Consider the following 27,182-nt stretch of genomic DNA (forward strand, 5'->3'; position numbering starts at 1 on the left):
TTAGGGAGGAAAAGAAATATGGGGTGGGAGTAAGAGAAGAGGTTGGAGCCAAGGGGATTAAGGAACAAACAGAAGGAAGAATTTGTTACCTTGAAAAAAATTTATCATAAGCCTGCTTCCTGAAAGAGTCTGTGGTATTCCTCCCATAGAGCTCACAGATGGAGAAGGGTAATGGGCTGGAAGATGAACTAGGAGATGCACAGTCTTCACATAAACCAACTGCAGTGGTCATACCAAACAAAAAGCAGCACTGAAGCATGCATGCTGACAGACTGCAAGAATATCAACGCTGATCACATTTCTAGAGGAAACTGAAATCAGTTGGAAACAGACAAGAAATCCAACGTTTCCAGTGATGCTGATGTATTTTTTTAGCGAAGTCATTAAAACTGTAAAGTTCAAAGGCACACCCTTCCTTTATGGTATATTATCCTCATAAGGGCCAGGTGGTCCCATAACCAGCAAGGTACACATCAATGTTATAGGGGAAGGAAGGCTGATATGCTATAGCACTTAGCACAGTGACTCACATGCTCTCTAAATACCTGTGGGAGGGAGGAAGGATGTACAGAATAAAGATGTTTAGAGAAAAAGAAGATCATTAAAACGTTTGGGAGTAAGTTTTTAAGTAAAGGTAATGACAGTGGAATTATTCCTTCGCCAGCAGATCTTCCCGACCCAGGGATTGAACCCAGGTCTCCTGCATTATAGACAGACGCTTTACCATCTGAGCCACCAGGGAAGTCCAGATAAAATGGAGAAAACATTTCATAAGTCTTCCAGGATACTATGGGCTTCCTTGGTGACTCAGACAGTAAAGAATCTGCCTGCAAAGCAGGAGACCTGGGTTCGATCCCTGGGTTGGGAAGATTTCCTGGAAAAGGGCATGACAACCCACTCCAGTATTCTTGCCTGGAGAATTCCATGGACGGAGGCGCCTGGCATGCTACAGTCCATGGGGTCACATACAACTGAGCAACTAACACACACACACACACACACACACAGAGGATACTTTGGGCTTCCCTGATGGCTCAAATGGTAAAGAATCTGCCTGCAATGTGGAAGACCTGGGTTTGATCCCTGGGTCAGGAAGATTCCCTGGAGCAGGGAATGGGCATGGCTGATCTCCATCTCTGATGAAGAGAGAACAAGATGAAACACTGTTTACATGAGTTACGTTAAATTTAAGTTACATATAAAGAAGACTTCTTGTCAAATATGTGAACAATTAAGTGAAAATGAAAAGTGTTAATCACTGAGTCATATCCAACTCTTGTGACCCCATGGACTGCAGCCCGCCAGTCTCCTCTGTCCATGGGGTTCTCCAGGCAGGAATATTGGAGTGGGTTGCCATTTCGTTCTTCAGGGTATCTTCCCAACCTGAGGATCGAACCTGGGTCTCCCTCATTTACCACCTTTACCATCTGAGCCAGTAGGGAAGCCCAAGATTACTAAGGAAAGCTGAAAATACCTTAAAATAACATGGATTCTCATATAACCAAGATGAACTAGGCTGGACAACATAATAAATAAGTTCACTGAAGTTCCATATGGCTCTGATCAGTTTCTGATCAATTCTAGCAAGCACTCTAAAGTTAAAATACAAATTTTATAGAGACCTTGGAGATACATGTTTTTTCCAATCACTGTACTTAACATCCATCCTGATCTGTCAACATATAACAATAATATGCCCATAATTCACCATAACTTTCTAATAAAGTTTAATACCAGCATTCAGCTTAAGAGGCAACCATTTCTATTTCATCAACCTCTCTTTTTTTTTTTTTGGTAAGCTCCCCTCATCCACTTTCAAAATCTTTTCCATCTGGTAAAAAAAGTCACAGAAAAATCTCATTTCCTGTGCCCAGTCTGCCTGATCCTTGCTGGAGACAGGACCCACTTAACTGTCACATGACCCTTTGGTCCAGTCCTTACTTGATCTCCCTACCCCCACTCAAAGGAAACCTCAACCACTTCTAAACTTGTAGAGCTGTGTGTTTACCTGTCTTAACACATTTGACAAATTCTACCTTGGATTATTACTGGGCTGTATCTTCTCTTTTCTAGCAGACTAGAAATCCCTTGAGGGCAGAGATTATGGCTGACTCATCTCAGGATCCCTATGACTTCAAGGAAACTGCCTGGGTATTGAAATTCAGTGAATTGAATTACAGCCCTTTCCTATGTTTAAAACCATGGTTTAAACCTAACAGGTCCCTGACAGGAACTTACTTAATTGTCTATTTCTTCCAAGTCTGGATTATTGTGTAAAATATTATAATAGATAAAATCAATAATCTTTACTTTGAGCCTCAAAATTAAACTCTAAGATACTAGAATTCTATTCACCAGATATGTTCTTCTTTATGGTCTAACATGAGTTTTTTGTTAAATAAAGCTAGCTGTGCTCCTTCCTTAAAGCTTAAGATGAAAAAAAAAGTTCAAACCCAGCAAATTCACAGGATTCTCATTAGCTTCTCCACAGTCGCTTGTAAAATGATTTGAAAAGTGAAGGTTCAGAACTTCACACAATTATCAGAACCTCCAAAGCTCGGGAAGTACCCTGAAGAATGAGAAAAGATCACTACTGTCCAATTTCTGAGGGGAGTGGAGATCAATAGCTAATATCACTCTACCAAACAGAGATGTGGTATTTACTCAGTAATCCTTGCAGTAGCTGCCAGTCTCAGTCAAAAACTTCCAACTTTAAGTACCAAGAAATGTTAGCTGAGCTGAGCAGAGTCATGGAAGCTGCATTTAAATACTAGTGCAATGATCATGTAACTTTAAGCATGTATGAAAGTGAAAGTGTTAGTCACTCAGTCGTGTCCGACTCTTTGAGACCGCATGGACTATAGCCCACCAGGCTCCTCTGTCCATGGAATTCTCCAGGCCAGAATACTGGAATGGGTACCCATTCTCTTTTCCAGGGGATCTTCCCAGCCCAGGGATAGAATCCGGATCTCCTGCATTGCAGGCAGATTCTTTACTGTCTGAGAAATCAGGGAAGCCTTCAAGTATGTATAAGACATATGTATTTGACGAGTTCATCTTTCTTCATCAATGGCAACTCCTCAGCATAGGTGCCCAACAATGGATTATGAATGACAATAGTCTTCACCTAGTACACTTTCCTCTTTCCCTGGGAAGAATCTCCAATTAGGAGTGAAATAGTGATAACATTCAGAGTTAAAAGACAACTTTGATTTGTCTAAAAGAGCTATTTTAAAACTTACCCCTCAAAGATCCTATTCCTCATTTATTTTCCCCTAACCTCCAGATTATCAAAAAAGCAAGAGAGTTCCAGAAAAACATCTATTTTTGCTTTATTGACTATGCCAAAGCCTTTGACTGTGTGGATGACAATAAACTGTGGAAAATTCTGAAAGAGATGGGAATACCAGACCACCTGACCTGCCTCTTGAGAAATCTGCATGCAGGTCAGGAAGCAACAGTTAGAACTGGACATAGAACAACAGACTGGTTACAAATAGGAAAAGGAGTACGTCAAGGCTGTATATTGTCACCCTGTTTATTTAACTTCTATGCAGAGTACATCATGAGAAACGCTGGGCTGGAAGAAGCACAAGCTGGAATCAAGATTGCCGGGAGAAATATCAATAACCTCAGATATGCAGATGACACCACCCTTATGGCACAAAGTGAAGAGGAACTAAAAAGCCTCTTGATGAAAGCAAAAGAGGAGAGTGAAAAAGTTAGCTTAAAGCTCAACATTCAGAAAACAAAGATCATGGCTTCTGATCCCATCACTTCATGGGGAAATAGATGGGGAAACAGTGTTAGACTTTATTTTGGGGGGTTACAAAATCCCTGCAGATGGTGACTGCAGCCATGAAATTAAAAGACGCTTACTCCTTGGAAGGAAAGTTATGACCAACCTAGACAGCATATTAAAAAGCAGAGATATTACTTTGCCAACAAAGATCCATCTAGTCAAGGGTATGGTTTTTCCAGTGGTCATGTATGGATGTGTGTGTTGGACAGTGAAGAGAACTGAGCGCCGAAGAACTGATGCTTTTGAACTGTAGTGTTGGAGAAGATTGTTGCGAGTCCCTTGGACTGCAAGGAGATCCAACCAGTCCATCCTAAAGGAGATCAGGCCTGGGTGTTCATTGGAAGGACTGATGCTGAAGCTGAAACTCCAATACTTTGTCCACCTCATGCAAAGAGTTGACTCATTGGAAAAGACCCTCATGCTGGGAGGGATTGGGGGCAGGAGGAAAAGGGGACAACAGAGGATGAGATGGCTGGATGGCATTACCGACTCAATGCACATGAGTCTGAGTGAACTCTGGGAGTTGGTGATGGACAGGGAGGCCTGGCATGCTGCGATTCATGGGGTCGCAAAGAGTTGGACACGACTGAGTGACTGAACTGAACTGAACGTCCAGAAAGGCCTTTACCCTGGCCCACATGAATACTTGTTCAAAATGGATACTTCTCAAACATGACTTCTAATTTTGCCAAGGCCTTAACATAAATCCTTGCTAAACAAAACCCCATAATGCACATCACTCCAAGTACGGCATCAAAGAGTTTTTCTTCATTTATGCTTAAAAGTCAGCAGATTACTTAGCTTATTAGATACTGTAGCACTATCCCACCCCCTGGTAAACCAGTTAATATTTTATCTATCTACTCTCCAACTTCCCAGTACACTAATTATAATGATTTCATGGATTTCATACAATCGGTCTTGTTCTCTCCATTGAAAAGCTATTCCTACACATCTTGCTACTCTCTGTGAAGTAGGCCTTATTTCCTCCAATTATTTCATACTATTACTTTAAAATCTTTCTCCTCTACTGATTCACTTCCAATAACATTAATATAAGTTCTACTTTCCCTTCCTGTTGTTTTTTCTTCTCCCATACATGGCTTCATCCTTATTTGCATGCAAATTCACGATCAAAGCAGCTACACATTTTCCTTTTCCGTTTACATCCCTACAGATTGGCACAATTCTTCATTGTTTCTACCGTAATCCAACTCTGAGTACTTTTTAGCAAATTTCAATGTCATGAATCTTGCCAAGATTTCAAAATTTCTCCAATCATTTGAGCTTAAATGCATAGCTAGAAGAGAATTCAAACATTAGGAATAACTTCTTGCCCATGAAAGAGATTTAGACTTAAACACTGAAGCAGACCATGAGAAAAAAAAAAAAGATACAAAATATCTATGTCTCAAAATCTTTTCAAATAGGATGGAAAACCACAACTCATATATGATTTAGGTGTAGGGATACCTAAGCAGATGGCTGCATTGAGGGGCTTATTTATTCAAGGTCTAAGGTTCTGCAATATACTCATCCAGCTACACGTCTCGAATTTTGCTAAGAAAATTTTAGATTCTTGTAGAATGAAGATAAAATTCACTAAAACAAAGCCAAGTCAAGATATTATCCCAAATGCCTCAATATTTTATTCAGTTTGAGCTCCTCTTGGGGAAAAGATGGAATCTGTAATTTAATAAGGCCTTTGAGGGGTGAAGGGGTGAGACTGACCCATCTTCCTGCCTTTCCTTAAAGCTGGTGCCAGGTTGCCTCTAGAAAAGAGGAGGGAAATTATTAGAAAATTTACTGAATCTGGCATATTGTTCAGCCAACTAGGTGCAATCAACTGCTATGGGTATTAACTTTACTTTTGAGAACACATAGCTCAAATGGAATTCTTTGAAGATCAGGGCAAGATTTCCTCATTGTTAGGGGACTCAATACACCCTAAACTTTTACAAATCCTGGCAAGCTATATATCATTTCTAATCATCTGCCAATTGGTTGAGAGAGACTAACAAGTAGGAACTTTGCCAGTCAAGAAATAAACAAAACACTGAAACAAGGATCATGGGTCTGGTAGGAGTTTGGCAGAGCCAAGAGAGAGGCAAAAGTTGGGGGAGGAGTTCAAGGTAGCCAGGTTTCTGATAACCACTGCTATTTCAATAATAAGGCAAGATAACACGTATAACTTTGATGCTTTAAAATACTGCTATAGTCTTTCATTAATATCATTGTCACCTATGACTTTTCCTTGTAGAGCACATCACAGGTAATGTTATATAATTAAGCAAACCCAAAGGGCTAAGAATTATCAAGGAAATTTAAGGGAAAGTCTCAAAGAAGAAGGTATGGCATATCATTAATATTTGGTGAATGTAACGTGTAATTTTTTAACTTCTTTTTTTTAAAAAAAAAAAGCATTTTATGATTTATTCCTTTAAATGTTAGTGACCTCCGACTATATAGAAAAAAGCAGCATGGAGTATCAGAAAACCTAAGGAAAAACAGAGGTTTCGAAATCTGAGAAGCAAGAATTTGGATTCTACCACTGCCACTTCATAACTGTGTAACTCTGGGTGATACCATTAACATCTCTCATTTCTCTCATCTGTAAAATGGGTGTGATACTACGGTGAGAAACGTGTGCATGTTAAAACACAGTGCAGCAGCATATGCTTAACAACAACTGTTCATTTCCCTTAGAATCTCCTTCTACCCACTAGCCTCTTCAGTTTACCCTGATCTCCTCTGTTTCCTTCATGTTGCCCTTCCACAGGCAGTTTTCATTTCTCTACAATAGTTATTACACACTGCTATATCTAAAATGGTAACCAACAAGGGCTACTGCATAGCACAGGGAACACTGCTCAATATTACATAACAACCTAATGGGAAAAGAATTTGAAAATGATCAGATACATATATATGTATAACTCAATCACTTTGCTGTATACCTGAAACTAACACAACATTGTTAATCATTTATAGTGAAAGTGAAGACGCTCAGTCGTGTCTGACTCTTTGCGACCCCATGGACTGTAGCCTACAGGCTCCTCCCTCCATGGGGTTCTCCAGGCAAGATTACTGGAGTGGTTGCCATTTCCTTCTCCAGGGGATCTTCCCGACCCAGGAATCAAACCCGGGTCTCCCACATTCCAGGCAGACGCTTTAACCTCTGAGCTACCAGGGAAGCCTGGTGGTATAATCATTTATACTTCAATATAAAATAAAGAATTTTTAATAGTTATTATTTCCACCTGAAGCCTTATGGTAAAATCAAGAGTAATTAGCAGTAATTATTGGGACTGATTGGATATCTTGCAGATTTATAGGACTAGGAAGACTTCTAGACACTTTGAGTTTAAATGCCAAAATGTAACAACACACCTTGGGTGACCATCATGAGTATCTAGATAGAGCATTATGCTAGGTCCTCAAAGAAATCAGTCTATTGGAGGAGACAGACTTAAAAACAAATAATTGTAGTAGAGTGTAAGAAGCACAAGAATAAAGATATGTGGAAACCCTACTACACTGTTGGTGGGAATTAAATTTGGCACAGCTGCTATGGAAGACAGTATGGAGGTTCCTCAGAAAATTAAAAATAGAGTTACCATACATTCCAGCAATCCCACTCTTAGGTATATATCTAGAAAAAGCACTAATTCAAAAAGATACATACACCCCAATAGTCATTAACAGCACTATTTACAATAGCCAAGATTTGGAAGCAACTGGAGGACACATCAACAAATGACTGTATAAAGATGTGGTGGTGGTGGTGTGTGTGGGTGTGGGTGTGTGTGGGTGTGGGTGTGGGTGTGTGGGTGTCGGTGTGTGTGTGGGTGTCTGTGTGTGTGTGTGATGGAATACTATTTAGCCATAAAAGAATGAAATTCTGGCATTTGCACCAATGTGGATACATGTAGAGAATATTATGCTTAGTAAAATGTAAGACAGAGAAAGACAAATACTGTATGATACCACTTAAATGTGGAATCTGAAAACAATAAGCTCATAGATATAGAGAACAGGTGGTTGTCAGTGGCAAGGGGTGGAAGTGGGTAAATGGGTGAAAGAAGTCAAAAGGTCAAAACTTCCAGTTATAAAATAAATAAGACATGAGGATACAATGTACAGTACGGTGACTATAAGTTGCTAAGAAAATAGATCTTAAAGATTCTCATCACAGAGGAAAAAACTCTGTAACTGTGTATAGTGACAGATGTTAACTAGACTTACAGTGGTGATCATTTCACAATATTTACAAACACGCAACATTATGTGTACACCTGAAACTATGACAACGTTGTATGTTGATTATGCCTCAATAAAGAAAGTGAGAGATGTATGAATATGAAGCTTGCACCGAGGATGGGGAAACCCAAACTGCTGTATCGTACTGATGTGGGAACTGGGGGTGAGAGGAGAGTAGTCAAAGATCTCTTAGAAAAAGACACTCGTTCCAGTCCTAGCTATGCTCTTATCCAAGCTGCATTGCCTTGGCCAATTCAGCCCACCCCTTTAAGCCCATTTTCCTTATCAGAAAAATGAACAGATAGGAGTCAACAATCTCCGTTAGTCCTTGTGACTTTAAAAGTCTGGAACTTTTTACCAACTAGGCAAGTAAAGGGAAAATAGCTCTGAATTCCACATTTATTTCTTCTTTCCTCCTATTCTTCTCATCCATTCATTTTCCCTTGCAGCCAACTAGTCATTCTAGTAGCTTTGCTTTTGACTCTCTTCTATCATGATGGTGTTGTGTTTATAGATTTGATATTATGGTTGCAAAACAGCTCTTCTGGATAAAAGAGATTCCCTCGTATGAAAGGATCAGTTTCTTCCTTGTTCCTTAAAAAATAAGAAGATGATAAGTTGAGTCCTGGGCAATGATTTAAAATTTTAAATCCACAGATTCTTTTTTTCTAACACATCAAGACTTCAAATACTATTTTAGTAACCTAATATTGACCCTCACAAAAGCTCCACCTCCACAGCCATTTAACAAACATTTATTAAGCCTTTCTCTGTGTCAGGCATTAGGCTGGGGGCTATGGGAGATGCAGAAATGATTAAGATATGGGCCTGGTTGTCAGTGAGCTTATGATTTATTTAGCGGCTGTGGCACTGAGCCCAGTACTATATAAAACATATTAGCAAGGCAATCTTTGTTCTGTCACAACTGGAGCCACGAGTCCTCAACATGTATATGTGGTTTTGACTAGAAGTTGTACATTCAGTAGGTGCTGAAAGCCACATGTCAAAAAACTGAGCTGCTTTAAAAAAGCTAAACCCATTAGTAGTCAAAGAAATTTAAGTTAAAACAATGAAACTCCATCATTCTCCTAGCATATTGGCAAAGATATAAAAAGATAAACTGCAATGACAACAGTGTGGTGAGATGGGTACTCATACACTGTTAGTGGAAATGGTAAATAAAGTATAGTGCATCCATAATAAATCATGGTACAACCACAAAAGTGAATTCTATACAACCATTAAAAATAAATTTTAAGAATATGTAATTATATGGTAAAATACTCATGATGTAATATTAAGGGAATAAGACAAGTATCAAACTGAATATAAGCTTAATCACATTCTGTTAAAACAATATATTTTTCTTTGTGAATGCATAGAGAAAAAAGACTGAAATATACCAGAATATTAACAGTAATTATGGCCGGGTAGTGGACTGAACTAGTGTGATTACAGGTGATTTTACTGTTCTTCTTAATATTTCTCTGAATTTTCCAAATTTTCTGTAACAGTACTATTGCTTTGTAGTAATAAAAAGGTATAACAATGCATATAAAAAGGAAGAACATACACTAAAAAGTTAATAGCAATTTTCTTCGGATGGCAGGATGATAGTCTGGGTTTTATGTTCTTCATGGTTTCTGTATTTTAAAAAAATTTCTATAGAGTGAACATGTACTAATTTTACAGGGCTAAAACTCAACTAAGAAAAACTAGATTGTCCAAGGAGTTAGCAAAGACAGACATGAATAACCACATGTTTACAGTGAGTCCATTCTACTGCCATGGAGCTTTGCAATACTTTCAGGCTCTGCCTCCACTGGCCCTGGTTCAGGCCAGGTCACTTAACTCGTGTCTGTTTTAGAAAATCAATAATTACTGCATGCCTCAAAGGGATTCTGTGATGGTGAGTGTGATAGCATTGGTGAAATGCTTTGAATTCAGGAAAGAAAGATATACAGCAAGTAGTAATGGAGATTTTCATTCTCTACTGGATAATGTTTGTTTAGATTGTCTTCAGCAGCTTCACCCACTGTCTTTTCTGTATCTATGTGCATACGGACTCCCAGATTTCTGTCTACCACTGTCCACCCCCACGAAACGTTTCTTTTCCCTAAATACCCCTTCTTCTGTCCTATTCTTCTTGTTCTCTGGCTCGTTTTGCCTACATTTCTTGCTCACACCCACAAATATTGTCATACCAAGTTAAATTGATTATGAATGAATCATGAACTTGATTAACCAGTTTCTCTTGAATCAATAAAAGCTTGTTTAATTAACTTGGATATGAAGTTGATAGAACCATTTTTTCAATTGCCATTCCTTGACTCCTGCTAGGTATAGCTATCCATGGAAATTGTATAAGTTAGGAAACATTCAAATATGAATGTCATCACACCTTTCACCCTATGAGTTCAGCCTCAAGAGCTGTTCAAGACTCCTTGCTTCAGAGTCAGGGGAATGGGGTTCTATTTGGCCCAGATGATAGATATGAAATGGGAACATACCACTGTATAAATGAGCTGCCTCTACTGTTCACTATGCCCTTGCCCAGAATAGCACAAGGCACAAACCAGGAGCTCAATACATGACAACATAATTGGAATGACACACTACAGCATGGGAGCCCACATCCCAAGCCAGCAAATAACCTTTTACTGGCAAGTACAGTCCACTAAGCCTTTTGGCAATTATTCCTGAACAATAAAGCTGTCAGCCCTTGTTTTTTTAAAAAAAAGTACTTATAGATAAAGGGATAAAAGGGGGAAAAGGGAGCTAGTCCTGTTGTAAGAGTAGGGGAGCAAAGCTGAGGAAATATTTCAGTCTGCCAGACAATATTCTGAGATCGTATGGTGGATGTGAGATCAGATTGTTATCAAGATGAATGGACATCTGGGTACACAGAACAGGCCATGTGGACAGAGTCTCATAAGTGGACAGTTCAGGAAATGGACTGCTGATGGAGTGCCCCGCCATTATCCAGAGAAAATTCCCAGCAATCGCTAATCTCCCCTCCACCCATCCCATCTAACACCAAACAGACATTCTTGCCTTCACACCATCTCCACTAATTACCCTTGGGGCCACTGCTAGCACACTGTGTGCCTTTGTGCAAAGTAGGAAAAGGTTACTTTCTGGCACCAAATGACACTCCCTCTGGCTCACCCAGCTGGAAAAACGATGAGGGATTGCAAACAGTGCCCTTTGGGGGCAGACTCCCCCCCGAAAAAGCAATGGTTGGCAACCAATAACCTGACTGGATCTCAGCTCCCACATGATATACTCTTCAGCCTGCCATCTAGCATACTCTGGGACCCTGATGGTGCATGCTCCTAGCTCCTACTCCTTGCCTCCAATTCCACACCCCTGCTCCAGTATTAGTCCAGGCCAGGTTTATTTCTGACAAACTGCTACCTACTCCTGCATTCGACTCCCTGACCTCCATCACTGATCCAATCATACTGGGTACTATTGTCATTTCTCATTGTGCTTTGGATTGGGACCAGATTCATCCCTGAGTGAATGAAAATTAAAGGTTTCGGTCAGTATCTTAATGAGAAGAATATCATTTGGGGATACGGAAACCTGAATGAGTCTCACTGGTAGTGCCATTAACTATTCCTTGGAGTCTTGGCAATTCTATCTACTGTATGCCATGGAAATTAAAATCACACAATAGTGAATAAGGCTGTGTTTCACCCACAATTACTCAAACTTCTAAACCGTGGAATCTACTGAGAAGGCCTCATCTTCCTTGCATTCCAGGCTTCCTTCCCAGTACACTCCCCAAGAACACAGCCCTTCTGCACACCCCAGCCACCTTTCCTGGAGAGGAGAGGATTTCTGGAGGCAGAGCTATTGGAGCCTAAGTACAGGGTTCCCAGAGAGCAATGATTGCAGACTGGAAGCCCCTGGCTCAACGTGTCCCTCAGGATGTCAAGACGTACACCTGGTGAAGGAAAGCTATTGTCGAGGAACTGTGCTCTGCCAGGGACCCCAGGACCCAGTTTGGGTGTGTGGGGGTGGAGATGAAGGGGAGACCATCTCTGGGTTCTTCCAATCATGATGACTGACTTTAGAAAACAAGGTCTGAGGCTTGGGAAAGAGACATTGCAAGTCTGTGCAGGTGCCAGGTTCCTGACAAAAAGAAAATTTCAACAGATTTACAGAGACCCTCGATGTCAAGATTTTGAGTTTGCAAAGTGATAATGGCATTATCTCACTGGACCCTTGGCAATCCTCTGAATTAAAAAGGAGAAGTAGGGATTTCCCTGGTGGTCCAGTGGTTAACACTGCCTTCCAATGCAGGGGGTGTGGGTTCAGTCTCTGAGCTAAGGTCCCACATGCTTCATGGCCAAAAAACCAAAACATAAAACAGAAGAAATATTGTAACAAATTCCGTAAAGGCTTTAAAAAAAAAGGTCCACATTAAAAAAATATTTAAAAAGGGAAGTAAATTCCTAGTATTGATATATATGTGTAAATCACTGAGACTTTAATCTATATGTTATCCTAGTGAATAATTGACGGTAAGCACCATTCTTATCCCCCTTTTGTCTAGACTCGGAAACTGAGACTCAGAGGGCTTGCTTTGTAATTAATAGTCACTGGGTTAGGTGTTGGGAATACAAAGGACAATCAGGTAGACATAGTCCTTTCCTGGAAAAATTCAGAGCCTAATGGGGGAGATCACCTGATAAATGACACTCAGACCATTATGAAAACTACAGAATTGGACACGACTGAAGCGACTTAGCAGCAGCAGCAGCACTTAATGAGTGATTAATAAATACTAGGCTCTGCGCTAAGTGCTTTATGGATATTGTCCTATTTAATCCTGACAACATTCCAAGGAAGAAAGGTCTATCCTTATTCCTATTCCAGAAATGAGGAAAGGCCTGAGAAAGATGGACTATTTCAGAGTTGACCATCTAGGATCGAGTAAATCCAGAATTCTAACTCGAATTGATTTGACAATAGATGTGCTGTTAACTGGGCTTCCCAGGTGGCGCTAGTGGTAAAGAACCTGCCTGCCAACGCAGGAACGCAGGTTCAGTCGCTGGGTGGGGAAGATCCTTTGGAGAAGGGAATAGCTATCCACTCAAATATTCTTGCCTGGAGAATTACATGGACAGAGGAACCTGGCAGGCTACAGTTCACAGGGTCGCAAACAGTAGGACATGACTGAAGCGACTTAGCACGCACGCACAAGATATTAACTACGAATTGTAGAGGGTCCTATGGACCAAACATTGAGAGCATTTTAAGCTTCATATTCTAGTACACATGGTAAACCTTTTTAAAAAGTTACTTGGATACTTCTTATACATTTCAAAATGATCACCATGATAAGTCTACGATATGTCACCATACAAAGATACTACTTTATTATCAACTATATTCTCCACACTGTACATTTCATACTCGTGATTCATTTAATTTGCAACTGGAAGTTTGTGCCTCTTAATCTCCCTCATCTATTTCTTTACTTCTCCTCCCTGCCTCCCACCCCTCTGGCAACCACCTATTTGTCTTTCTATCTATGTTTTGTTATGTTCGTTCATTTGTTTTGGTTTTTGGATTCCACATATAAGTAAAATCATGTATGTGTCTTCCTTTGACTTATTTCATTTTTAGCATAATACTCTCTAGGTCCATCTAGGTTGTCACAAATGGCAAGATTTCATTCTTTTTGCATTGAATCTGTATACCACATTTCCTTTATCCATTCATCTACTGATGAGCACTTAGGTTGCTTCCATATCTTGGCTATTGTAAATAGTGATGCAATGAACACAGAATCACTATGTTCTGTAACAGGAACTAACATAGTTTTTGTTGTAGGTCAATGATACTTTGAAAAAACAAACTCAGAAAAAAAGAGATGAGATCTGTGGTTACCAGCTTTGAGGGGTGAAGGGAGGATGAATTGGAAGATGGTGGTGAAAAGGCACAATATTCCAGCTATAAAAGCTGAGCGCCGAAGAATTGATGCTTTTGAAGTGTGGTGTTGGAGAAGACTCTTGAGAGTCCCTTGGACTGCAAGGAGATCCAACCAGTCCATTCTGAAGGAGATCAGCCCTTCGGGATTTCTTTGGAAGGAATGATGCTGAAGCTGAGTACTTTGGCCACCTCATGCGAAGAGTTGACTCATTGGAAAAGACCCTGATGTTGGGAGGGATTGGGGGCAAGAGGAGAAGGGGACAACCGAGGATGAGATGGCTGGATGGCATCACTGACTCGATGGACGTGAGTCTGAGTGAACTCCGGGAGTTGGTGATGGACAGGGAGGCCTGGCGTGCTGTGATTCATGTGGTCACAAAGAGTCGGACACGACTGAGTGACTGAACTGAACTGAACTGAAGGATGTAATTTACAATGTGATTAATACTGCTGTATGTTATATGAAAGTTGTCAAGAGAGTAAATCCAAAGAGTTCATAAGAATAGTTGGTGTAAATCAGCAAATATTATTGGCAAATAATAACCAAAAGAGGAAGAATGGCTTAGTAGGGATGAGATACTTCCAAAAACTAAATTCTGATAGCATGCTTATATGTATACTATCTCAACAGGAAAGAAAAGAGAGGGGCCTTGTTTGTCACATGACTCCATATTTCATTATCACAAGAAAAAAAATTTTTTTTTAATTTTGTATCTATATGAGATGATGGATATTCACTAAACTTATCGTGGACATCATTTCATGATGTCTGTAAGTCAAATCATTATGCTGTACACCTTAAATATATATAGTATAGAATGTCAATTATATCTCAGTAAAACTGGAAGAAAAAATATTGATTGGAATATTCATTTTAACCCAGTTGGGAGGAGGCAACTATATAAATAATAAGCATAAAACTGCAGGGCCTTAAATTTTTATTTATAGATAATTTCATCATAGTAAGTGACTAATCTGCATTTCGTTTGGGCCCTCAAAAACAGGATCTATGACTGGGATCATTTGATTTAAATCCAAGAATGAAACCTACTTAGGCATATCTGAAATTTGGATCCTAAGAACTGAAACCTGGCCAGCTACTATGTAAAGCTTCAACTTTGAGTTCTTGTTTCCATAAGATTAACAACCCCAAAGTTGGATAAGCTAAAAGTATGTCTTCTGTACTAGTTTAAATGGGGACTGGATCATGGATGATACTAAATATATTTGGAGATGCTTAAAGAAACTGAAGGGAGAAAGCCCCAATTTATATGAGTAGTTTTCAGCTACTTAAACCAAACTCATAAATAAATTAGTCGTACATGTGAATATAAACTTGCATTTCCTCTTTATTGGCTATAGTCTTAGTATTTTGGGGAAAGGGGCATTTCTTTGCCACTCACTAAGTGAGAGGGTTTACTTTCCACTCTACCTATGAAGAATAGAACATATTTAATAAGTCACATCTAGTTTCCTGTCTAATCAGCATATGCCCAAATATCATTTGCCAAACTCTTCCCACTGTAGAAAATAACAATCATCCCGAGATGACAGCACAAGGATGTATCAAGATATAGTTAATGTCCAACCAACAGGCCATTTAACAAAAGTAAAACAGGCAACTCATGCCTTTATAAGGTGCCAATTCATACATTATAGCCTTCTCACTTCTAGACAATATTAATCACAGAAGCGACAAAAGCTATCTTAGTGCCTCCCAGGCTTCCACATATGGCTGTGACTTGCACAACTCTAGAGGGTGCCTTGCACATGGACCATGATGTTTATATGCAGAGCATAACCCACACAATTGCATATATCAGTCTACCATATTTCCCCACTGCTACCTCTACTCCCAGTTATCCCAAAACATGGCTTGGGCAGTTTTGATTTTCACATACTGGAGATGCTTTTGTTCACGCAGTCTCCCGGCACTGAATATGGGCTCTGTTTAGCAGCACTAGGAAAGGATAAGAGATACCTGCTCACTTCTTAACACTGCTCTTCTCATGTCAATTCTAAGAACATTCAGCAACATTTTCACTCTTTATTAGACGCTAATGAAAACAGTAAGCAAAGCTGGGTCAATAGTAATTCGTCTCAAATAGAAAATGACATCCAGTCAATTATTTTTGATAAGCCCCTAGGAACAGCAAGTAAAACATTTGTGCAATAACCCCTTGTCAATAGAATAGCCATAAATCTGGATTGCAATACTTTGACCAATGCTCTAAGGAAAAAAATATCTTAAGCATAGTAAGAGAATGTTGAAGAATGATGTTATCCTTCTCTCACTCTAAGTAAGAATGAACATTTAGATAATCTTGTAAGTTTCTTCTTGGTTCCACTGGGCCACAGGAATAATTTTAAATTGTATTTCTGGCAGGCAGTAAATGAATGGATGCAAGCATCTCCTACTCCAGGATAGCGTTAGCAGGCAGAGAAGGGGTCACCCAAGTGATGGAATTTGAAGAGTGCTGAGAAGGCCACACAACTAATAAATGCTATCATTTATGTTACATCGCTCTTTATTAAGGGCACTGTGCAGTCACTGACCAGTATTGTCACACACACACACACCCCTAGTTAACATGAAAACATTCCTAAGAGAGATAACACATTAAGAATCTCTGATTACTGGCACATTTTCCTTCCCACAGACAGTGTCTGGAAGAAAAGGAATACCCAGCTAACTTTAAGTAGAGCGAGAACGGCATAGGGCAATAGATTCAAAACCTTGATCACAGGGCTATTTTCTAGAAAAAGTGCAGCAGGGTGCTGGTTTTGGGATGGGAGGGCTAAGGACAGTTGGGGTAGTATTTTAAAGGCATCAAATACTGGACATCTTAGGAGGGGAAAGGAGAAGAAGGGATGAAAGTTGAAGAAAAGGTTAAAGGGCAGGAAACCCAAATTGCACTCACTTCATGGTTTTGGCTAAAACCTTTCCTGATCCCATTTCACAGGGATTGACTCTGAAGAAATTTCCCATAATAGAATTAGTAAAGTAGGCTACCATTTGGTATGTGTTCCTGGAAGGCTCGCATTAACCGACAGTAGCTCCTGGGAATTTATACCAAATTTGTTCTCCAGCTGTTGGCATAGCATGATGGTGGGTAGATACAAACAGCTGCAACTCCCATCGCCTCTCATTTCCACCTGGCTCTGATCGCTGTTCAGCCCCATCCCTAATCTCTGTGAACAGGCAACACTCACATCTCCAGCAGCCTTGTCTCCTCTGAACCCAAGTGTAACTGACAGATGGGCTAAGTTGCCCAGTGTAACTGACAGATGGGCTAAGTTGCCCAATTTAAAAATATTTCTTCTTGGGAATAGAATTCTAAAGTTTTGGTGAAAATTTATGGAGAAATGTGTTGCTATTTCCAAACATTTGATTTAACTTTTTTGTTGAACATTTTTATTCATGAAGCCAGGAAGTTTCTTACTCAAATATGAGTGTGAAACACAACTCTCAAACTGTGAATGAAATGAAACTAAAATAACTAGTGTTGATTTGGGGTCTTCTTTCATTCTGAATGCCCCTGCATTTATATAGCCTGTGGAAACATACATGGTGTTTTACACAGATTATAACTTGCCAATGGGAAAAGGATGTCCTTGGTCTTCTTGAACTGAAAATGTGATGCGGGCACAATAAACTTACTCTTAGACATAAGTACTTTAAATGTTGTATTTTTTCTGTTTTTTAATTTAACATGTCCAGCTGTTGCTCTATTTATAAGTTCTCTTCAATAAAATTCAATTACAGCTATCTGTGGGATGTCTTTTTATTTATATCCCCCACAAAAAGAAATGATATTTTAATATTAATGTTTTCTCCCTGTATAAGTTAAAAATTCAAACCTATCATGGAAACCATAAATTCTAAAGAGATAACATTACAGTGGGTGATTTTGATACTGAGAAGCAATAAGAGTCATTCTCATTTTTCTACACATAAGCTAACAAAACAGTGTAATTGAGGTTACAGTATTACAGATGGTATGTTTCAAAATCCTTTTGCACTTTTTCACAAAATTGTTGCATATCAATGCTGTCATTTCATGTTGGAAAGTCACAAGCAATCCCCTCCATGGAGTGCCTACTCTATAATGAGCTGTGTGTGTTATTGAATCAAGCAGGAGGGAAGAAAGAACAAGAAATATTTTACATAGGAAAAAGCACTCATGGAAGGAGAAATCAGTTTGGGTTTTGGTTGCTGCAACAAAATCCTATATAAAGTTTGCTTACTTGAAAATGTATAGGCAGATGTAAATCAGCTGATTCTGTTGTCTCAGTAAAATGGAGTACCTTTTTCATCTTTTCTAACATGTGATAATTGGTAAGCAACCAACATAATAGTTACAAATACCTGAAGCCCAAAGCTAATTAAGCCCTGGCACCATTTTGACATTAAATCTTCAGCACAATTAGGAGGGCCAGGCAATTTACTGAATTGTACAGCAAAAAAACTCAACCAAGCCACTTCACATGGGCCAGAGATGCTGGGCCTTACTGGTTTTAGGCGACAATGCTACGGGGATGTCTGAGGGCATTTTAGATCCACTTAATGTAGCTCGGTAAAGTAAATGTTACTTGTCATGCAAATTTCTAGTTTTAAGAAGTGGCCAGCTACAGAGATTACTAAGGAATACAGACAACTTAAATATGAAAAACTGAAATAAAAACAGATGAATATGTGTAGTATTTCCAGACACAATCATCTGAAGCTATTTTTATGCCTTCCTCTCTCTGAGCAATAAGAGAAAGAAAATGATACTTAAATTGAAAGAAACTAAAGAGAAATGACCTCATGTTCCATTAACCAAAATCAATACCTTATATGCAAATGCAAGTTTCAACAGGGTATCCATATGCAAATTGTAAATATGAAGCAGCATTCCTTTTAATGCACAATCCAGCATTAGGTCGCTATTTATTTAGGAGATTTTCAGTAAATTGCATGCTTTAATCTCTGTGTTATGGGAAATGTTCCCTTCACCTCCTTCAGAAGTTACCTATGGCAGCTATTAATACCCACAAGCAAGGCAGTGACCCTGGCAGTGCATAATTCCACAGAGCATGTTTAATTTTGAAGGTGAAAAACGAGACATCATCCCCTCATAACACTTATTTTTATGACTCTCCTAATTCTTTGAAATTTATTGTTTTCACTAAAAGCACCCAGAAGGTAATTGAAATAGATTTTCCAGATACATTTCTAGATTATCTTAACCTACAGTAACATGTTAACTCATTCATAACATTCTTAGCAAATACAGGAAATGGAATTTCCCCGATTTAAAAAAAAGTCCTGACTAACCCGCTACTTCAATGTTCTTCAATAAAACTAAAGTCATTTTCAAAGAACTTCCAGGTTTTTTTAGAGATCAAGCCCCCAAACCTCTTGAGTCAATCATCAGAACTAGAAAAGGGACTAGGTAAATAAGAGATGGAAGTGGCTCCTCTAGGGTTGAAACTACTAAGGAAAGAAGCCATCATTCTCTCTCAGGCTTCTAGGCTAGGCATTTAGTGCCTGAATAATATCATTTACGCTAAGATTCCCTTGTGACTTCAGATGACTAACTCCCAGGAAGGAGTTTGTTACTGTCACTGGCACGTTTGGCAATGAGTCTTCACTGAATCAGATGCTGAATTATTAGGTTCCCAGGCCCAGAAAATAAACGGCAAAAGGAGAATTGATAATAGTGTTCAGAGCAAAGAGAATGTTAGCTAAAACTGCAACTGGGGAAATGAAAAAAACACCTGAACAAGTTACCGCAAGCACAGAACTGAATGAAGCCCAAGGAATCACAGGTAGAATAGTCCCTGGTCTTCCTACCTAGCTAGGCAAGTCCTGGAGGGCAGGCCTCCATCTTGAAAATCCTCTCTATTCCCATAGTGGCAACGTTCAAAAAATACTGGCAGAATCTATGGGGGAAATGGCATACTGTAGCGCACATTCCCTTGGTCAATCAAACTTTATTAAATAGTCACTATGGGCAAGTCACTGGAGCAGACGCCGTGGGAGAGACAAAGAGCTCCCTCAAGGAGCTCAGGGTCTTATTGGGAAGATAAGACATGTTTACAAATAGCTGTTAAAGTACAAAATAATAACAACAACAAATGCAAGATACTAAAAACAGATCCCTTTAAGGCAGGGGTCCCCAACCTCCAGGATCTAATGTGTGATGATCTGAGGTAGAGCTGATGTAATAATAATAGAAATAAAGTACACAATAAATATAATGTCCTTGAATCATCCCCCAACCATCCCCCAACCCTGGTTGGTGGAAAAATTGTCTTCCATGAAACTGGTCCCTGGTACAAAAAGGTTGGGGACTGCTGCTTTAAAGGGATACACATGAAGTCTAGACCAATGGACGATGAATTCCAGCTGGAGGAAAAAGAGAGGACCTCATAAGAAGGAGCCATTTGAAAAGGGCACCCTCTCTTGGAGCCCTCTGCATCGTCCTTCATTCAGCTTCGTTTCAATAGGCCCTTGGTGCTGGCTCCCTCCCGCCCCTCCTCTGCTGCCAGCACTTATTCTTTGACTCAGGTTTTCTCTTGGGCTCACTGCCAAGCAGAACACAGCTATATAGTTTCCCCATCTGTATCTACTTAAGCCCAGAAACCCTTTTGAGGTTTTGTAAAGGGTTTTACAGCTAATAACTATAGGGGAACAGACAAGGTTTAATAACACACACAGAGAAGTTGTAAGAAACCTAAAAAGCCTCCAGAAACAACTATCACAGATCCTAAGTGGAATGGAGATGGGATTAGGCCTGATTTCCCTAGCTCCTTTCACTGAGCTCAAGGCTTCTTCCGGTATTCAGCACGACCCACCTTTCTTTGCCCGTTACCATCCTTTTCTTTCACACACTTAAAACTTGAAGAGAAAATGTAATGGTAGCAAACTGGGTGTCTCTGGAAGGAAACATGACAGTCCTCTACATCTCCGAAAATATGAGCTAGATTTAATAGCTTCTGTGCAAGAATAGTCAGATCAGATGCATGGTGCCTAGGAAGAACTAATGACTTAGAAGGAATGCCTTGCAAATTTAACTTGTGTGAGTAATTGTAAATGTCACAATTATAACTTCATTTGAAGTGCACACAGAATCTAGCACTAACAGATGTTTTCATGCGTCCTTCTTTACATTCTACATTAAGTCACACCTGTTGGGGTTCACTGAACACAAGCAACTGTACGCATGATGGGAAGAATATTGACACAAACCATGGCAACACAAACACATTTCAAGCTTGAATGGCCCAGTCTGCTTTAATAATGAGCTCAGAATAGAAACATGAACTTTCCAAAGGGTGGGGAAGGAGAGGGACTGTTTTTTTCGTTCTAAGAGTCCTGAGCAATTACAGAAATCACCATTTTACACTTCATACAACTTCAATGAATTCTCACACATGGAAATTCGACTTTGATTTTTTTTTTCTTTTAGTGATGATGTATCAATCACCACTCTAACAGCAATAAGTTAGGGAGTGGAGGGGATCCTCTTTTTTCCAAGCAACATTTGGAAGGACAATTAAATTCATTCATTTCAAAAGGAATGCATGGTTGGAAAAAGTATGATTTAAGTGATCACTTTTCTTTTCCAAATATCCAGTGCTCTTGGTAGTCCCCCGCAAATCATGACTCTGTGACCATCATCAGTTTGCCAACTCCCAAATCATTTACTTTCACTGCTTCTCTTCTTAATTTCATGACTTTCTCCAGATAATCTTGAAATTTTGCCATGTTGATGGCATACATTCAAAATAAAGCTTAACTTTAGCTAAGCTCTGGTTGATGTTAAGCAAGCCTTTTACTGATATCTTGCAGATTACCTGGCATTTTCCAGGACAGCCAATCTAAATCTTTCCCATTTTCTACTCTTTCCAAGTTTCCCAAGTCCCAAACCCAATCCTATCCTCTTCACTTCTAGCAAATAACATTCCTTTTTAAACAGATAAAATTGAAAATATTAAACAGAAGATATTCTGAGTTCCTATGATGCCTTGCCTCTCTGTCTTAACACATTACTAAGGTTATCATCTTCTCTCCTGGAGTGACTGCCACTCAATCCTTACTGCTTCAACTGATCTCCCCATTTCTACTCAGGGCATGCTAGTTCCCAGTTACTAATAGCTCTGAAAGTAAAAAACCTTTCTTTCGTTCCTCTCACTCATCCCTATCCATCCACTCATCAAGTCTTAACCAGTTCCCTTTTCCTCAGTATTTCTCACACCCATCTCCAGCTTTTCTCTATCTCCACTGCTACTTCTCAAGTTAAGATCTTCATCATCTGTGCAATGCAAGGGACACTGCTCAGCGCTTTACACAGCACAGCTTACATAGCAGGTGAACAATAAATCTTTGTTTGATACGCCATCATTTTCCTACAGATGATGCCAAGCAACTATTAACAACCATCACCACGAACTGGCAACCCCAGAAGAATTTTCTTTTAAACACATAAAAGCCTTGAATAAAAAGTTTCATGTGAGAGAACACACACTTTTAACCACATATAAAGGAGGATGGAAGAAGTGGCTAGGTGATACAACATGGCAGTCCACTATCCTCAAGTAGTGCGACTGTATGGTACACATTAGGTAGAAACGTGCTATCTCACACAGAAAAAGATAACCACACAACAGTGAAAAGGGGGCCGGCATATTTAGTCCCTTCCAAAGGGAGCAACAGGATGCCAAACAAGATGTTGTCCCTTAAATGGTTTCAACCCCATTTAATACCCAAAGAACTGGAAGATGATAACAGGTTACCTTTTATCTTAACTGTCTCCAGGCACATCACACAATATCTTCTCCAAAGACTGAAGAAACATGACGGAAAGAAGAAGTGCAATTTTCTGTCTCAAGTACCCATGAACCTCATTTTGTTTCCTCTGAGTGTCAGACATTCTCCTTGGTATATAAATGCCAAGGGGATGGTAAAGGATGCAAATGTAGCTTCTTACAGAAAAAGAACTAGCTGTGTATGGCTACCTAACTGCCTCTGTGGGTATCTTGATCACACTAAAACATCTAATGTCATCAGTAAACGACACATTCCTGGTTTTGTTTATTTAATTCATGGTCCTCTGGAGCTCAAAACTATTCCTACAACAACCAGTGTTGACATCGAGGTTGGAGAGAGGAGAAGACTAGAATGATTTCTGCTTCCTCCCAACTGTCTTTTCTTTGTTCCTGTATTGCTCTGGGCTTTTGATGGGACCTTGAGAGGGATGGGGATGGAGGGAAACAGAGATGAGAAGAGAGGAAGAAAGGAAGAGACAGATGGAGTTTCCAAGTGTTTACAACTTCTGTGAGCCTGGCTACTTCAACTAATCATTTGCCTACTGGCTGCAAAGTCTCTCTCTCTTTTCCCTTCAGTTTATTTTGCTGTATGGGTTTAACTATTGATAAGGAAATCTTGGGTAGGAACAGCATCAATGTTGGAAGAAAACTGCCTGACCTAACTGGCTAATGGCTAGGGCATTCACCTCACTTTGTGTCCCCAAATCACAGATGTAAAAATCATCCTTTTAAAAGACAACTGCCCCCCCCACTCAGTGCCAACTGCCAAAGTAGCTAAAATGTTTAAAAGGCATCCACAGAGAGCACTTAAAAGTCTTTCCTTTCCCTTATATTTCCTGGTATAGACTGTCTTCCTGAAATAGGAATTGTGCAGTACATAATAAAAAGCTGAATTTGCTAAGAAGTTTTTATACCCTCATAAAGTAGCCCTAGTTACAGTCATCTAACTGGCAGGAATTGTACAAGTAACAGACGGCTGGAACCTCAACCACACAGTCTTCTAAACTTTAGTTAATAGGCCCTGGCAGGCTGCCATCCCAGAAGTTTACTACAAAAGTAAAATGCAAGGCTAATGAATTTTAAAATGATGCCAGGCATAAATACTACCCTTTGGCATTCTTTTGCCATTTAACAAATATCACAGACAACTCTGCAGGTTCCCAGGCACACCAACCAACTAGCTAGGCCTATTGTATATGCTCTCCCCTCAAAAATCCAAAGACTGTTGCTGAGATGTAAACAATCCTCAAAGTATTAAAATGAACAAAATGGCGCCAGGCATATAAGCAAGATGCTTTTTCACCTGGGTTGCAACATACTATTCTGGGCTCCCTGGTGACAAGACAGAATAAAGCTTGAGAAATTTAGCTGATATCTTCAGGGGGTGCTATAGGAAGGCAGATTACAGACCTCAGGCACTTCAGTCAAAATAGATTGAGGCTAAGAAAGGATATAATCAGTCTGTCAAATAATAATGGATACTGATGAGGTGAAGTGAACTTATTCGCCAAATCCTAATACAGTAGAGATAAAGAAGACTTTCAAAAGTAAACAAAGCTAAGTTTAAAACAGATTAAAATGGGTGATGGTGGGAAGGAGCCAATTTAAACATAGAGAACACATTACATTATTCAAACCAAGAAGAGCTAATGGCTGAAACTACAGTTTCCCCAAAATTGAGTAAGACACATTCATAAGATTTAAATCCACAATGGTTTACTGAATGAGCATAATTTCAAAATAGAACCTGATCTTCAGAAGCAGACTCCTTGAAAGTGCAGAAATGATCCAGTTCTAATTATGATACCTAAGAAGCGTTCCCAAGGTTTACTAGGGATCTTATTTGTACTCCAAAAAAATCATTAAATCACAATGACATTTTTATGAACGTTTCCTTCTTATTAAGGAACATGATTATCCTCAATTGTTTTTCTAGAATACTGTTATAATCCTTCTATTCCATGTTCTATAGCCCCTAATCTTTTGCAATTGCATTTTGGGAATGCATAAACCATCCTATTTTTTTTTAATCTCAGAGAAACTTTTTTCCTGTTTGGTTTGACCAATAACTGCTTGAACATTAAATGTCATGTTAGCTTACTTTTGCTGCAACTCCTTTATCTCATACAATCTTTTAAAGATTTGTTTGGCTCCCCTGGGGGCTTATCTCCTGCTCTTGCCAATGCAGGAGACACAGGTTCAAACCCTGGTCCAGGAAGAGCCTGCTGCTGCTGCTGCTGCTGCTGCTGCTGCTGCTGCTGCTAAGTCGCTTCAGTCATGTCCAACTCTGTGCAACCCCATAGATGGCAGCCCACCAGGCTCCCCCGTCCCTGGGATTCTCCAGGCAAGAACACTGGAGTGGGTTGCCATTTCTTTCTCCAGTGCATGAAAGTGAAAAGTGAAAGTGAAGTCACTCAGTCATGTCCGACTCTTAGTGACCTCATGGACTGCAGCCCACCAGGCTCCTCCGTCCATGGGATTTTCCAGGCAAGAGTACTGGAGTGGGGTGCCAGTGCCTTCTCCGAGGAAGACCCTACATGCCACCAATAAACTAAGCCCATTTACCACAACTACAAGTCCACATGCCGCAACTACTGAAGCCTACGTACTAGAGATTGTGCTGTGCAACAAGAGAAGCCACCACTATGGGAAGGCCTCACGCCACACCTAGGGAGTAGCCCCTGCTCATTACAACTGGACAAAAGTCCATAGAGCAATGAAGACTCAGAGCAGCACAGCCAAAAATAAATAAATAAAATGATAAAGATTTGCTTATGTTGCTGAATCTGAATCCTTCCATTTTATGCCTATATTTCTTTCCCTACAGTTCCCTATACACAACTATCTTACTTTTCAAGTCCTCTGATTATGTTTACCTTCCATATTTGTTGAGGACAAACAAAGAGGAAATAGCTGTAAGCCACAGAGTAAAATTTTTCAGGTAGTCATATCAGTTAGACTGAGAATGATGCTATGTAAGTAATATGTTGGACAACAGGCGATGTTTGTGTTCTTTAGCCAGCATGGAGCAGTTGCAGGAAATTAGGCAAGCCTCTCAGCAGCTCAAGTCAGACCTTTATAGTAAGACTTCATTATTTAGTTTGAAAGTGAATTTCAAAAACAGACTCACCCATAGTCAAATGTAAATATAAACAGACTTTCTAAGTCTCATATAAATGAGTTATTCATCATCTGCCATTTGTAATTGCTCATACTTCTGGTTCACTGCCATTAATTAAATGCATCAGAAAATTAGCCTTAGAATATTGATTTCAAAGGTAAACTTCTAGGGTCTTGCTTTTAAAATAGTATGTCAGATGAAGGCACTGGCCAAGACAGAATAAAAAAGAAAACCAGATACTATGTCAAGGACAGACTCTGAGCCATCCTCTGGCTAGTGGAATGTCTCATATGAAGGGCTCACATATGAGATCATTTGATCAACAACTTTTCCTTTCAAACATCCAGGAATACATACTACATCATTTAACTAGAAAGTAGTGAGTTTGAAATCACACAGCTGCTCAGCTTGATCCAAAGAGATGTTAACCACTCTGGCAAATTTTCTAATCCAACTCTTTCATTTCCAACTGGTCTCATTGGGTGGCCCACATGATATATGCAGAAACTAAAAAGGGGGCTGTTTAAAGTAGGACACCCTGAAGGGTTATTTTACAATGCCACATGTTGTACAGATTAACTCAAGATATTGTTCCTTGGGTGTTGCTTTAAACTAGACAAGTTTTTAAAAATTTATTCATATTTATTGAGCTCTAGGCATATAGCCCTAGAAAACAGCTGGGAAATGAAAATGAGGGTGTTCGGTCCCTTGCCTGCCTTTTCAACTTTCTCTTTCACTACACTATTCCCTTTAAGGAACCTTTTATTCCAGCCCAAATAGTTACTTTGGCACCCACAAGGCTCATTTTTCCTGGCTCCAAGATTTTGGTCAAGCCATTATATATACAATACATATCACAGTCTCTCATATCCTTTCATCAATAGCCTCTCCATCATTCAGGCTTAGCTCAAAAAGGGATAGTATGTGCATGACCTCTTTGTTAACTAGAATATAACCCCCCACTTAAAAGTAGAAATTGCATCTGACATACCACCCTCACAGTATCTAACACAGTACTTGGCACTTGGTAGATGCTCAATAAATACTTGCAGATTGACTGAACCTGTCAACTGATATCTGTCTCAAGATGCTTACTGTAACATGGACATCTTGAGAATCTAACATCAGAAGATGCACATATTCAAAATATAGTTCTTGTTGTCTGATAACAGTTAAGTAACAGAGACCTCCACTACTATCACTATCTGAATTCAGTGTAAACACCTTGATGAGAAA

At 39.6% G+C, this 27,182-nt stretch overlaps 1 protein-coding gene across 1 annotated transcript in view; it reads right to left on the reverse strand.

The window, feature by feature from the left end:
* The window catches only part of GPC3 (glypican 3), a 451,757-nt gene that overhangs the window by 317,231 nt on the left and 107,344 nt on the right, over positions 1-27,182 (reverse strand). The gene's annotated exons all lie outside the window — the stretch shown is intronic.

The sequence above is a fragment of the Oryx dammah genome, unplaced genomic scaffold, assembly GCF_014754425.2.
Source record: "Oryx dammah isolate SB20612 unplaced genomic scaffold, SCBI_Odam_1.1 HiC_scaffold_23, whole genome shotgun sequence".
NCBI classification, from domain to species: Eukaryota; Metazoa; Chordata; class Mammalia; order Artiodactyla; family Bovidae; genus Oryx; species Oryx dammah.